Below are 12793 nucleotides of genomic sequence, written 5' to 3' on the forward strand. Positions count from 1 at the left end.
ACTCGTAGGAGAATTGCTCCCACTAGCACGGCCAAACCTTTCCAAAAAGTGTAGGTTTAGTCAGCTTGACACTTTTACTTACCGTAGGTCATGTAATTTTCACAAAGAACATGTTTGTATCCAGTAAACTATACTGAATAGGTAGAATTGTGTCCAGTAAAGATCCAGTTGGTGAGAAGCTGTTCTTTTGTGAGTTGATGCAAATTTGGCTGGGTGGGATCACAAATGAGCTCAGTGTACCCATGCGGTAGGGAGATAATGGTCCACAAAGTTCAGCAGAAGTTTTAATTATGTTGAATTCTCATCTATAAGGAAAACTGCTACTGATCTTTCTATATAACACCTGAATATATCCCATCTCTAGTAACATGCTGAGATCAACCACAGGGCACTGGCTAGTGATTCCCATGGGACTCCAGTCAATGGCTATACATGGGCCAGAGGAAGCATTGTCACGTCAGTCCAGCCTTTGGTCCACCACCAAATTCCTTCTGCTGATTCACTTGATCACCCACTGGGTTGAACGCTGGATATTGGTTGTGTGGCCACGAGCATGCCCTTCACTGAGCAGTGAGCCTAAACTTAGAGGCACTGTAGTGACATATAGTAGAGTGCAGTAAATTATTCAAGATACCCACTTTTACATTATCCTGATTTCAGTGTCGCTGAACACTTCCTATATCTATATTGGTATGTAGTAGTGATGTCACAGCCTAGGCTGTTTAGCTATGCAGAATTAACCCCCCCCCCCCCCCCCCCCCATAATACTTCACTTTAAAAATTATTTAATGTGTAAAAAAAATATTTTCAGTGCAGTTCCTCTTTAATATACAAGAAAAAAGTGTTTTTTATTTTTGTTTTTTTTGTGTGGCAGTAGCATTGGTTGTAATCTTCTATCATTCATAATTAAGTTTACAAACCTTTCTCAGTTTTACCTTGCTTAGTGTGCCAGGTTAGTGAAAATAAAGTGTTTTTATGAAGGACGGATTTAAAGTCCCAGTCTTTCACACTACTTTAAGGCTACGTTCACAGCGGTGCGTTGCTGAGCGACATAACTGCCGCTTTGTAATGTGGCTTGCCACACTGTATTGCACCACCTAAGCATTCACAGCGCTGGGGTTGTGTTGCTGTGTAACAGTGTGCGGCGTCATAGCGCACGGCATGGAGTGAAGCATACTATTCATTGACGGTATGCGACGCAGGGCGTGATGACGTACGGTTCTGTTGCGGTCCTGCTGTTACAGGGAACACCAAGCCCACTGTGAACTTAGCCTCAAATGAAGAGTGCAAGCACACTGGGCTAAAATCCCTATTGTAAACTGCATTTAAATGTTTGAAATGGTGAAAGGTTCTCTCTACGTAGAGGCGCCAGAGTAGAGTAAAACGTTTTAAAAACCGCTTAAAAGGAGAGGGGGATGTTAAGGTGGACTCACCTCCCTCTTACAAAAAAAGAAAACTCACTTGAGTCTCAATAAAATAGAATTGTCAAGTAATTTATTCAACTCCACAAATGCAACGCGCTTCGCGGGCGTGACCCCGCCTCCTCAGGCAAAAACGGGAGCACAACTCAGTGGGTCAAGCAATAAGTTTGAGCGCCTCTGTGTAGACAGAGGCGCTCAAACTTATTGCTTGACCCACTGAGTTGTGCTCCCGTTTTTGCCTGAGGAGGCGGGGTCACGCCCGCGAAGCGCGTTGCATTTGTGGAGTTGAATAAATTACTTGACAATTCTATTTTATTGAGACTCAAGTGAGTTTTCTTTTTTTGTAAGAGGGAGGTGAGTCCACCTTAACATCCCCCTCTCCTTTTAAGCGGTTTTTAAAACGTTTTACTCTACTCTGGCGCCTCTGTATACCGAGTTTTTGCTGATCTTCTAGTCCACCCTGGGTGGAGGGGTGCATCCCCATCTACTATCTACAGAGAGCGACTTCTTAACCTGAGTGGGGTCAGGTCCTAATGCTCCCCACCTGCATTTAAAGTGGTTGCCTATTGGTAACCCGTGTTTGTGAGTATATATATACATAAAATTGTATTGAACTCTTCATTTTACCTGACAATACTGCACCATATTGGGCTCTCGATTCTCTTCTTGTTTTTAAGCACTCTCTACGTAGGGTTCACACTTGTCACTTTTGGATGCGTTTTCCCACATGCAAATTTGCATTCAAGCTTACAATCAAAGCAAGTCAATGGGATAGTTAACACAAAATTCTAATTTAGCATGCAAGAAAAGCCAAATTTACATCCTGCAGCATAATTTACACTTTCTCTCAGAAGCAATAGTTAGGTGCTGCCCCAAAACATGGTAATTGTAAAGCAGATGAACATGCAGTGTCTGTCTGAAAAATTGCATTCTAAAAGTCCTGTTTTTTTTGTACAGACTAACATGACTCTTTCCTAAAGTCTTCCTCCACTTAGCTGGCCATTTATTGTCGTCCAGCTTTATATTTTGCTGGATAGATTTTTTTTTTTTTATTATTATTATTATTAGGTGATGTAATGTGTTTCTTTCAGCTTCTCTATAAGGATGTTTACGGATTTAGTAACTCAACTTGAATAACCTTTCTTGGTCGAAGACCTCAGACTGTCTTGCTATGACCCATCCCCTACTTGTTGTATCTTGTGCCCTCTGGCATACATGCAGAGTTTGAGTCAGAATATGGTGTAAATTGAAGAGTCAGTCTTTTCTTACCGGAACACTGATTGTGGGTTCATGATATGTCATCATCCTTTGGTTTATTTACGTGTGCACTTTACACACTTCAGATTGTGAAAGCAGTCTGCCTGTACATTAGTGTTACCAGTTTCCCAGTTGCTATACATACAGTATTGTTCACAGGATGTTGTGATATTTTCTCTTATTTCACAAGGGTTTTGTATTGCCAAAGTTTGCCAGCTTTACATGTCAGTAGCGGTTACGGAAACAGGATCGTACATCTTCTTCTGTTAGGCTCTATTCCCACTTATTCAAATAAATGTACCTGTTCGGTACTTTTTTCTTGAATCTCTGATCAGCATAGGAAGAGGATCCTACTGTTAAAATAGGATCTGCTTCCATTTGTTAAAGACCCGTTTGCCACGTTGCAGTAACGAGAATGGTCCGAACTTGCTGCATTTTTCTGGAACGGCCAGGTAAACAAACAAAATGAAAGCCTGCGAGAACACGAGCGTGTGGATTATAGCGCAGGAGATTTGGGCGCAGCTGGTGCCACCATAGACCGTAATAGGAATTATGGCTATATCGGCGCACATTGAGTAACATTGGCGCAGTCAGAAGACTGAGCTGAAGTTATTTAAAACACTGTAATGCGGCTGCCAGCAAAAGCAGGAAGCAGAATTGCATCATTCCTCACCATCCCATCCACGTGGACCTGGAGGGGGAATAGTAATTAACGCCGCAGGGACTTGTGCAGGAGCAGGGTAAGTCGTATATCGGCTGTATCCTGCGACAAAGTCTTCCGGTGGCTATTTCTCTCGTACGCTGAGAACGGACAGTGTCTGTTCTCACTAGGCTGGTTGCCAAATCCACTTCTATTGCAACAGTCACCTAAATACTCAATGGATCCCCAGGTTCCACTGCGGCTGATTCCTCCTCTACGTCCCAGGAAACAGATCGGTGCCAGGCAGAAGCATGAGGATCCCCGTTGGGGTGGAAAACACCAATGGGAATCCTCAACAGGAACAATTCTCAGTGGATCACGAGAATGTACAGTGTTCTTCCCAGAATCTTTTTTCCAGCTGGGTGGGGTGTGATGAGAATGCAGGGCCAGTGCTTCTGTGTGCAACTCTGCGTACAGCATAGGAGGAGGTGAGCCGATGACGGCCGGGTGCTCACCAAAACTAGCCGGGTGGAGCATCCAGCTAAAAGAGTCTGGGGAGAACACTGATGTATGACAGCAGTGTAAGTAAAGCATTGTATACACATACGAGGACTGCTGAATGGCAGGGATTGGGACTCGATCCCTTGGGCAACAGTTCGGAGCTGAGTACGTGCAGATGCCTTGCTGGCTTGTAGCTAAATGCATTCTGTTGCTGTGGATGGGGGGAGGATGGCTAACAGCATAGTGAAATGGTATGGAGCGGTTAGGGTGAGTAGGAAAACCATGCTGAGACGTCCACAAGGCAGGCTGCTCGCTGAAGCCCTGAGGTGGGTTGGAGACCGCTGTACATATGCTAGATTACTTAACTGAGAACCTTTTAGCATGTGTAGGAGGCTTTAGATGGTACACTGCAAGGCTCATTGATTGGTCTCTTCCTCTTCTCTAGCTATAGTTATGTTTTAGGACCAGTTATCAATTCCGTTTTTAGTATAACCTTTTTATATTCGTGATATTTAAATCTCCTCCTTTTCTGCTCTTGATTTCCTTTAACATATTTGCCTCAATTCACTAAGCATTACCGCATTCGGTAATGCTGAAAACAGCTGATGTTACTGATCACCTTCCCAAATTCTAATTCACTAAACCTATTACCACACTGAAAATTAGAATTACTGACTAGTGAGGTAAATGCATCAAGAAATTGCAATTCACAAAGATTTACGCATTCGGTAAATTGGGCAAAAGTGTTTGATAATTTTCTCTAGCTTTTATCAGCCCATAACTCGCTCTCTCCATGGGCAAACTTAACAGACAGCCAATGGGGAGAGCCAGGCGACCAATTGGGAAAGCCTCACGACCCAGCTTCTCATCCTGAGTTGATCCGACATGGTGGAAAGTGGGCTTCACTGTAGCAGAGCAGGAGAAGGTGAAATTTTGAGGCTTTTCTGCATCCTTTTAGGTGTGAAAATCTGTATACAGTACTGTAATACTGAATGGCTCCCACTGGTGGCTGCAGCACATCTAATGGGATGACAGGATGCACTAGACAGAAAATCCTGACTCCTAGGCCCAGTGCACACCGAGCGGTTTTTGGAGCGATCCGCCGGCCGCATCCGCCTATAAAAATGCTTGTCTAATGTATTGCAATGGGATGGTGCACACCGGCGGTTTGCGGTTTTTGCCAAACCGCAAACGCGCCTCCTGCTGCGCGTTTGCGGATTTCGGAAGCGTTTCGTCCTCAATGTAAAGTATAGGAAAAACGCAAACCGCTCTGAAAACCGCCCCACATTTGCCCTTTCCATGCACTTGAGGAAGCTAAATTCCCCAGCACATGCTTTCATTGTATCCTGCTTTGATTGCTGTAACACTCTTCTTTGCATCCTACCTTGGAATGGATGAGCTGCACACCATCCTAAACAACATGACTTCTCCTGTCTTCTCCCTATGGCATGCTCTCCACTGGCTCCCTGTCACAATTAATTTGGCACTGGCTTCTAACTGACCTACACAGCAGTCTAAATGCAGCTCCTTCATACATTACTGAGATATATATATAATATTTGCCCCCTTCCTGATTTCTTATTCTTTTGCATGTTTGTCACACTTCAATGTTTCTGCTTATCAAAAACCGTTAACCATTAGTCAGAGATAACCTAATTGAACACAAAATGCAGTTTTGGGCTGGTTCAGACGGACGTTCAGAGGCGTCGCGTTTGTTGGCGGCGATGCGTTCGGGCTTTCAGCAGCGTTCGCATTGCGTTCGGATGCGGTCGCGTTCTTCCCCTAGGGGGACATTACCCGACGTGGTTAACCGCCCCTGGAAGCTACATGTAGCTTCCAGGGGCTCCTTGAACGCCAGGGAAAATCGGGACCCGAACGCCGCGTTCGTGTAAACGCGCGTAAAAGCTTGGTACAAACGCTCCCATTCACTTGAATGGGAGCGTTTAACGCTAAGCCCTGAACGCTGGCGGTAAACGCTCCGCAAGCGTCCGTCTGAACCAGCCCTTTAAATGATGTTTTTTATTATTTAGTTAGGAAAAAAAACTCAACTTACATGGCCCTGTGTGAAAAAGAAATTGCCCCCTGAACCTAATAACTGGTTGGGCCACCCTTAGCAGCAATAACTGCAATCAAGCATTTGTGATAACTTGCAACAAGTCTTTTACAGCGCTCTGGAGGAATTTTGGCACACTCATCTTGGCAGAATTGTTGTAATTCAGCTTTATTTGAGGGTTTTCTAGCATGAACCCCCTTTTTAAGGTCATGCCACAACCTCTCAATAGGATTCAGGTCAGGACTTTGACTAGGCCGCTCCAAAGTCGTCTTTTTTTTTGTTTTTCTTCAGCCATTCAGAGGTGGATTTGCTAGTGTGTTTTGGGTCATTGTCCTGCTGCAGCACCCAAGATCGCTTCAGGATTTTTTGGAAGACAGTAGAATTCATGGTTCCATCTATCACAGCAAGCCTTCCAGGTCCTGAAGCAGCAAAACAACCCCAGACCATCACACTACCACCACAATATTTTACTGTTGGTATGATGTTCTTTTGCTGAAATGCTGTTACTTCTACGCCAGATGTAACGGAACACGCACCTTCCAAAAAGTTCAACTTTTGTCTCGTCTGTCCACAAGGTATTTTCCCAAAAGTCTTGGCAATCATTGAGATGTTTTTTTAGCAAAATTGAGACGAGCCTTAATGTTCTTTTTGCTTAAAAGTGGTTTGCGCCTTGGATATCTGCCATGCAGCCCGTTTTTGCCCAGTCTCTTTCTTATGGTGGAGTCGTGAACACTGACCTTAATTGAGGCAAGTGAGGCCTGCAGTTCTTTAGATGTTGTCCTGGGGTCTTTTGTGACCACTCGGATGAGTTTTTTCTCTGCGCTCTTGGGGTAATTTTGGACGGCCGGCCACTCCTGGGAAGGTTCATCACTGTTCCATGTTTTTGCCATTTGTAGATAATGGCTCTCACTGTGGTTCGCTGGAGACCCAAAGCTTTAGAAATGGATTTATAACCTTTACAAGACTGATAGATCTCAATTACTGTTGTTCTCATTTGTTCCTGAATTTCTTTGGATCTTGGCATGATGTCTAGCTTTTGAGGTGCTTTTGGTCTACCTCTGTCAGATAGCTCCTATTTAAGTGATTTCTTGATTGAAACAGGTGTGGCAGTAATCAGGCCTGGGAGTGACTACAGAAATTGAACTCAGGTGTGATAAACCGCAGTTAAGTTATTTTTTAACAAGGGGGGCAATCGCTTTTTCACACAGGGCCATGTAGATTTGGAGTTTTTTTTTTTTTTCTCACTAAATAATAAAAACCATCATTTAAAACTGCATTTTGTGTTCAATTATGTTATCTTTGACTAATAGTTAACGGTTTTTGATGAGCAGAAACATTTAAGTGTGACAAACATGCAAAAGGATAAGAAATCAGGAAGGGGGCAAATAGTTTTTCACATCAGTATGTATGTATGTATGTATGTATACACACTCTCTCTGGCAACCATATCTATAATGTCTGAGCATATTGTTTCCCTTCACAACCCTTCTGTTGGAGTCTAATGTTGCATAAAGATCTGGCTGGATCCTTAACTGCCCTGGCGGTTTGCTTATTTCCAGATTTTAGGGTCTAAAATGTGGAAATAATCCTACCGCAGAGAGATCTGCCTCTCCTCCCGGTGGCGCTGTAAGCCTATAGTGAGATCGGCGCCTGTCATCATGGCGACAGCCGGTGATCTCACTAGGGGGGTGCAGAGCCTCAGAGGACAGGAAGAATGGCTGCCGGCTTCTAGATCCATGGGGAGGTGAGTGAAAATGACCATATGTGCGCCATTGCTCTGCACAGACCTTGCGACAGACACCATGAGTGGTTTGGGGTTACCCGGCGGCGGGGCGGGGGGGGGGGGTTGGAGGGGGGTTTATGGCAATGCCTGACTGACCCTGGAGCCCATTGTTTTTCTCCCTACCCTTTCTGCTAGAGCCGCTACATTGTGTGCTATGCTGTTGCCCTTTGTCATAGCAACAAAATGTACTGCAAGGCTATAGCCTTGCAATGCATCTGTTTGGCACCTGGCCACAAACTGTTGCTCAGAGGATCATGTTCTGATACCTGCGGGTGACAGGTATCAGACCGGTGCCCTTAGGCCTGGTTCACACAGATAGCTGCTGGGTGTTAAACAACTGCGGCACTTGTTTAAGTACTCCGATTTAAATGAATGGACAGTGCTTGTACGGTTGTTTCCTGCTGTTTGTGCAAATGCTGCGTTGTAATAAATATTTTTCCCTTTTTGAGGCTATCCAGGGCGTTTACCGCTGTACCTGTTGTGTCCACCCGTGGGAGTTAAAAAGGCTGATCACCGACAAAAGCTGACAAATGCTTTTCTGCACACTTGCAGAAAATCTTTTGACTGAGATGCTGCGGGACACCTGTTTGAACCGTGCCTAACTTCTCAGCACTGCTATATAAAATCTTTAATCTTTTAAGGTCCGCTGATGACTGTTTGCATCACACAGTAATCTAGTGATGCAAGTCGCACACGTTCATAATGAAAAAATCTGTCATGTCCTTCTCCAAAATAAAAATAATAAAGTCAGCCCTACAGACAGACGTGGACAAACCTGTTAAACTGCTTTGTGCCTGCTAAAAATTGATAAGTTAAAAGCAGTTGTTGCCTGTGCTAGTGGCATGCCATTGAGGTGTCATTGAGTAAATGAAAGCAAGTGTGAAAATGTATTGCTCGTTCTAGAAGGATCTTCTCAAATGTTTAAATGGAGAATAGTAGTTACTCTGCTGATGGTATTGTGCATTTTCACATGGAACATGGACCAGATAAGGCAAAGGAGAGTTTTCTGAGAAGATAAGAAAATTAGGCCATCATGTTGAAGGCAAAGGTTATAAGACTGTTTTTCTAATTAGCTTGATATTCCTGTGACATAAGTTACAGATATTAAGTCTACTGTACCGACCTTCTCTGGGCAGGGCTGCCGTAGGAAAATAAACGCCAGCATGGGCGACGGAAAGCCAAGGACAACTTGCAAAGAAATATGCGCTTAAGGTCAGGGTCAATCACTGATCGCACCAGCCATTGCTTTTTGAATGATGGCAAAGGAAAGAAAAACAAAGGAGGTAAAGGAAAAACAGAAAAGCCAATCTGAAATTTGCTGAATGCATATAGGCAAGCCACAGTTGTTCTGGGAGAATGGACTTTGGACAGATGAATCAAAACTAAAGCATTTTGGCAAGTCACAACAACAAAGAACACTACCTGTTATTTTTGGGGTTGCTTTATTGCATCTGGCATGAGGAATTATGAGTCTGTGCAAGACACCATGAGATCGCAAGTGTATAAAGACCTTTTGGTACCAAACAGTACCAACTAGCTGTGTTAAGTAGGAAGCCAGAGCAGCAGCAGAGTGCAGGTAGTACGGAATGATGCACTCATTTTTACGTGACTGGGCCCTGGCATTGCCAACCCAAACATTCTCTGCTAGATGCATTCCACACTTTTTAATGACATAACTGTTCCTGCATTTGAATTCAGTTTTTAGTTTTGCTTTTTTGCTTTGCCTCCTATTACTACAAATGTTGCCTATTCTCTTCGGCATGTTAAGCCTTTTTCTGTTTGTTCTGAATTCAGTTGGGGGCTGCAACCAAATGCTATGTAAACATTAAAAAAATGCTATTAAAATACAGATGACACACAAACAGCAACGTGCACATATGCTCGTAGGCATCTTACACAGACCTGCAGGCACCAGAACTGTAATGTAAATCTACCAAAACGTTCTCGTTCTCCTTTCCTCGTTCCGTTGAAAACCAAAGCATGGTTTTGGTATTTTGGAGCTTTACAGCCCAGCTTGACACATTCCTAGTCCTTTGCAGAAGGGCAGTGGCAGAGCTGGCTTGTATCTGTTTATAAGCTCCTTGACTTACTGCTCATCAGACCCAATAGTACTTTCCATGTAGTAGACTTCCAGAGCTTCGGCAGCAGTCTTCTCAAAGAGCTGTCTAGTTGCTGCCCTTGGAAGTACAAGAGGTATAATCATGCCAAGTAACCACAAAAGGCCACTAACCGCAGCTGCACACTATTGGGCCTCTTTTTTACATGGGAGGCTGAAGGCGGAGAATTAACTGTCAGCTGCTTCCATGCACAGGCTGGGCACTTGCCAGCACCTAGCATGGGCAGTGGAGAGGCTGGCTCCCTAATGAGTCACATCTGAACGTGGCCTTGATGAGTTTTTTTTTTTTTTTTTGTTTGTTTTTGTTTTGTGTTTGTTAGTTTTTTTTTTTGTCCCTGGGTAACTCAACTGTGTGTCAAATGCCAACACTAATGGGGTTACAAACGCTGCATTAACCACTTTACCCCCGCGCGTACGTATTTCTCCGCCCCTTTTTCCATCCTTTAAAAACCAGGGACGGAGAAACACGTACTTTCCGCGTTCCCGACGCTGCCCGCGCTCCCGCTCGTAAACACGCCGCCCGCCGCTAGTAAAACCGCCGCCGCCCGCTCGCCCAGAGATCAATGAACGGGAAAATCCATTCCCGTTCGTTGATCTAAGCCCCGCAATGATCAGCTGCTCTCCTATGGGCAGCGCGATCATTGTGAGAAAAAACTCACGTGTCCATGCTCATTATACTTCCTCCAAGCTTCCGGAAGGAAGCTTGGAGGTCGCATTAAAACAAAAAGTTACTGTGGCCATCTTGTGGCCAAATAGTAAACTACACCCTACACATTTTTCACATACAAATAAATGACTTTTACACATAAAATTAACTCATTACCTCCCACACTCCCCATTTTTTTTTTTTTTTGTAATTAAAAAAAAATTAAAAAATTTACAATTAAAAAAAATACATAAATAGTTACCTTAGGGACTGAACTTTTTAAATATTTATGTCAAGAGGGTATAACACTGTTACTTTATAAACTATGGGCTTGTAATTAGGGATGGACGCAAAACTGAAAAAAATGCACCTTTATTTCCAAATAAAATATTGGCGCCAAACATTGTGATAGGGACATAATTTAAATGGTTTTATAACCGGGACAAAAGGGCAAATACGTTTCATGGGTTTTAATTACAGTAGCATGCATTATTTAAAAACTATAATGGCCGAAAACTGAAAAATTATTTTTTTCCCCACATTTTTCCTATTTTCCCATTAAAACACATTTAGAAAAAAATAATTCTTGGCATAATGTCCCACCTAAAGAAAGCCTAATTGGTGGCGAAAAAAACAAGATATAGTTCATTTCATTGCGATAAGTAATAATAGTTATAGACGAATGAATGGAAGGAGCGCTGAAAGGTGAAAATTGCTCTGGTGCTCAGGGGGTAAAACCCCTCAGTGGTGAAGTGGTTAAAGCTGCAGCCAACAGTCATACGTGGCTGGCAGACGGGATGCTGAATTGCCCAACAAGTGCACACTTTAGCTGTCCATCTGAAAGAGGCCTTCTTGTGTAGCAATTGCAGATGATATTGGTTTAAATCTCTAAAGCCTGAGACCCATTAGCAGCGTTTCTCTAAGCGCTTGTGATTTATGGGAGTGCTATGGTGCTTTTTAATGCTATGGGTCAATAAAATAATTAAATCTCTCAAGTGGGATCACACACACAGCATTACATTAGCAAGAGCTTTTCAAATCGCAAGCGCTTACAAAAGCCTTGCCAGTGGGTCCCAGGCCTAACCATTCCATAGGCAGCAACTAGACCTGTTATCCCTACCCCACTGTCCACAATCTGGATAACCTGTTTTGGTGGCAGTTAAACAGCCTAATAACTATCTTTTCCAGCATTTAATGGTGCGCACACACAAATCCAGTCTTGATTGTCCTATTTTACCATTCTTTGCACTACAAGGGCCAACAGATTTTGAATACTGTACTTTTGACAAATTATGAAGGTAAGCTCTCCTTCTACATGGAAGAGGTAAAATTGGCCATTCAAGATTGTATGTATGTATGTACCCACCTTAACACCAGGGTTAATTTTACACACATCCAACTTTACCCTGATTGTTTGGATCAGTCATTTGAACCACTTGTCAGGCATCAAGTCGTTTAAACATCATGTACACACATCCAAACAAAGCGGCGGACAAACTAATTTAAATGTTCTCCCCAGACATTTTTCCAACTTGTTTTCACTCCTGAATGATGGTGAAAGTTTCTTCAGAATAAACTGTATGACATCTGATTCCTGAAACATATGAATTGCTGCTCTACAATGCATGCAAGAACAATTAGACTATTGTACCATGGAAGCCATCAGTAAAAGCAAGAAGTTTTGACTTGGGATGATACCATTTAGTGGCTAACTTAAAGTGGACCTGAACTCTTGCACAGGACCGAAGGAAAACCGAAATGCGTGTGTGTGTGTGTATATATATATATATATATATATATATATATATATATATATATATATATATATATATATATATATATATATATATATATATATATATATATATATATATATATATATATATATATATATATATATATATATATAAATATATATATAAATATATATATAAATATATATATAAATATATATATATATATATATATATATATATATATATATATATATATATATATATATATATATATATATATATATATATATATATATATATATATATATATATATATATATATATATATATATATATATATATATATATATATATATATATATATATATATATATATATATATATATATATATATATGTATATATATATATATGTATATGTATGTATATGTGTGTATTAGAGTTTAGCCTGTTTAATTCCCCCTCATTTGTGTCTAATCACACCAGTTGCAATTTGTTCTCTCCACTGTCAGGTGACTGCCAGGGCAGATAAGCTCATTTATAAACTAAGGATGTTAACAAGAAGTCTGCTTCCGTGAAGCAGGAAGTAGAAACCATGCAGGTTTATTTTAGGATTTGTATCAGCTGTAACAAACGTTTTT

The 12793-nt window shown here is 42.0% G+C and overlaps 1 protein-coding gene across 7 annotated transcripts in view; it reads left to right on the forward strand.

The window, feature by feature from the left end:
* ACSL4 (acyl-CoA synthetase long chain family member 4) overlaps positions 1-12793 on the forward strand; it is a 186456-nt gene that overhangs the window by 112944 nt on the left and 60719 nt on the right. The window contains exon 1 of one of the 7 annotated variants that reach the window (XM_068251127.1): positions 11694-11715. The exons of the other annotated variants lie outside the window; for them this stretch is intronic. The gene's annotated coding sequence lies outside the window, so the exon portion shown is untranslated. Of the gene's footprint in view, positions 1-11693; positions 11716-12793 lie in introns of those variants that run through there. 7 annotated transcript variants of the gene reach the window in all.

The sequence above is a fragment of the Hyperolius riggenbachi genome, chromosome 8 (genome assembly GCF_040937935.1).
Source record: "Hyperolius riggenbachi isolate aHypRig1 chromosome 8, aHypRig1.pri, whole genome shotgun sequence".
Taxonomy (NCBI): Eukaryota; Metazoa; Chordata; class Amphibia; order Anura; family Hyperoliidae; genus Hyperolius; species Hyperolius riggenbachi.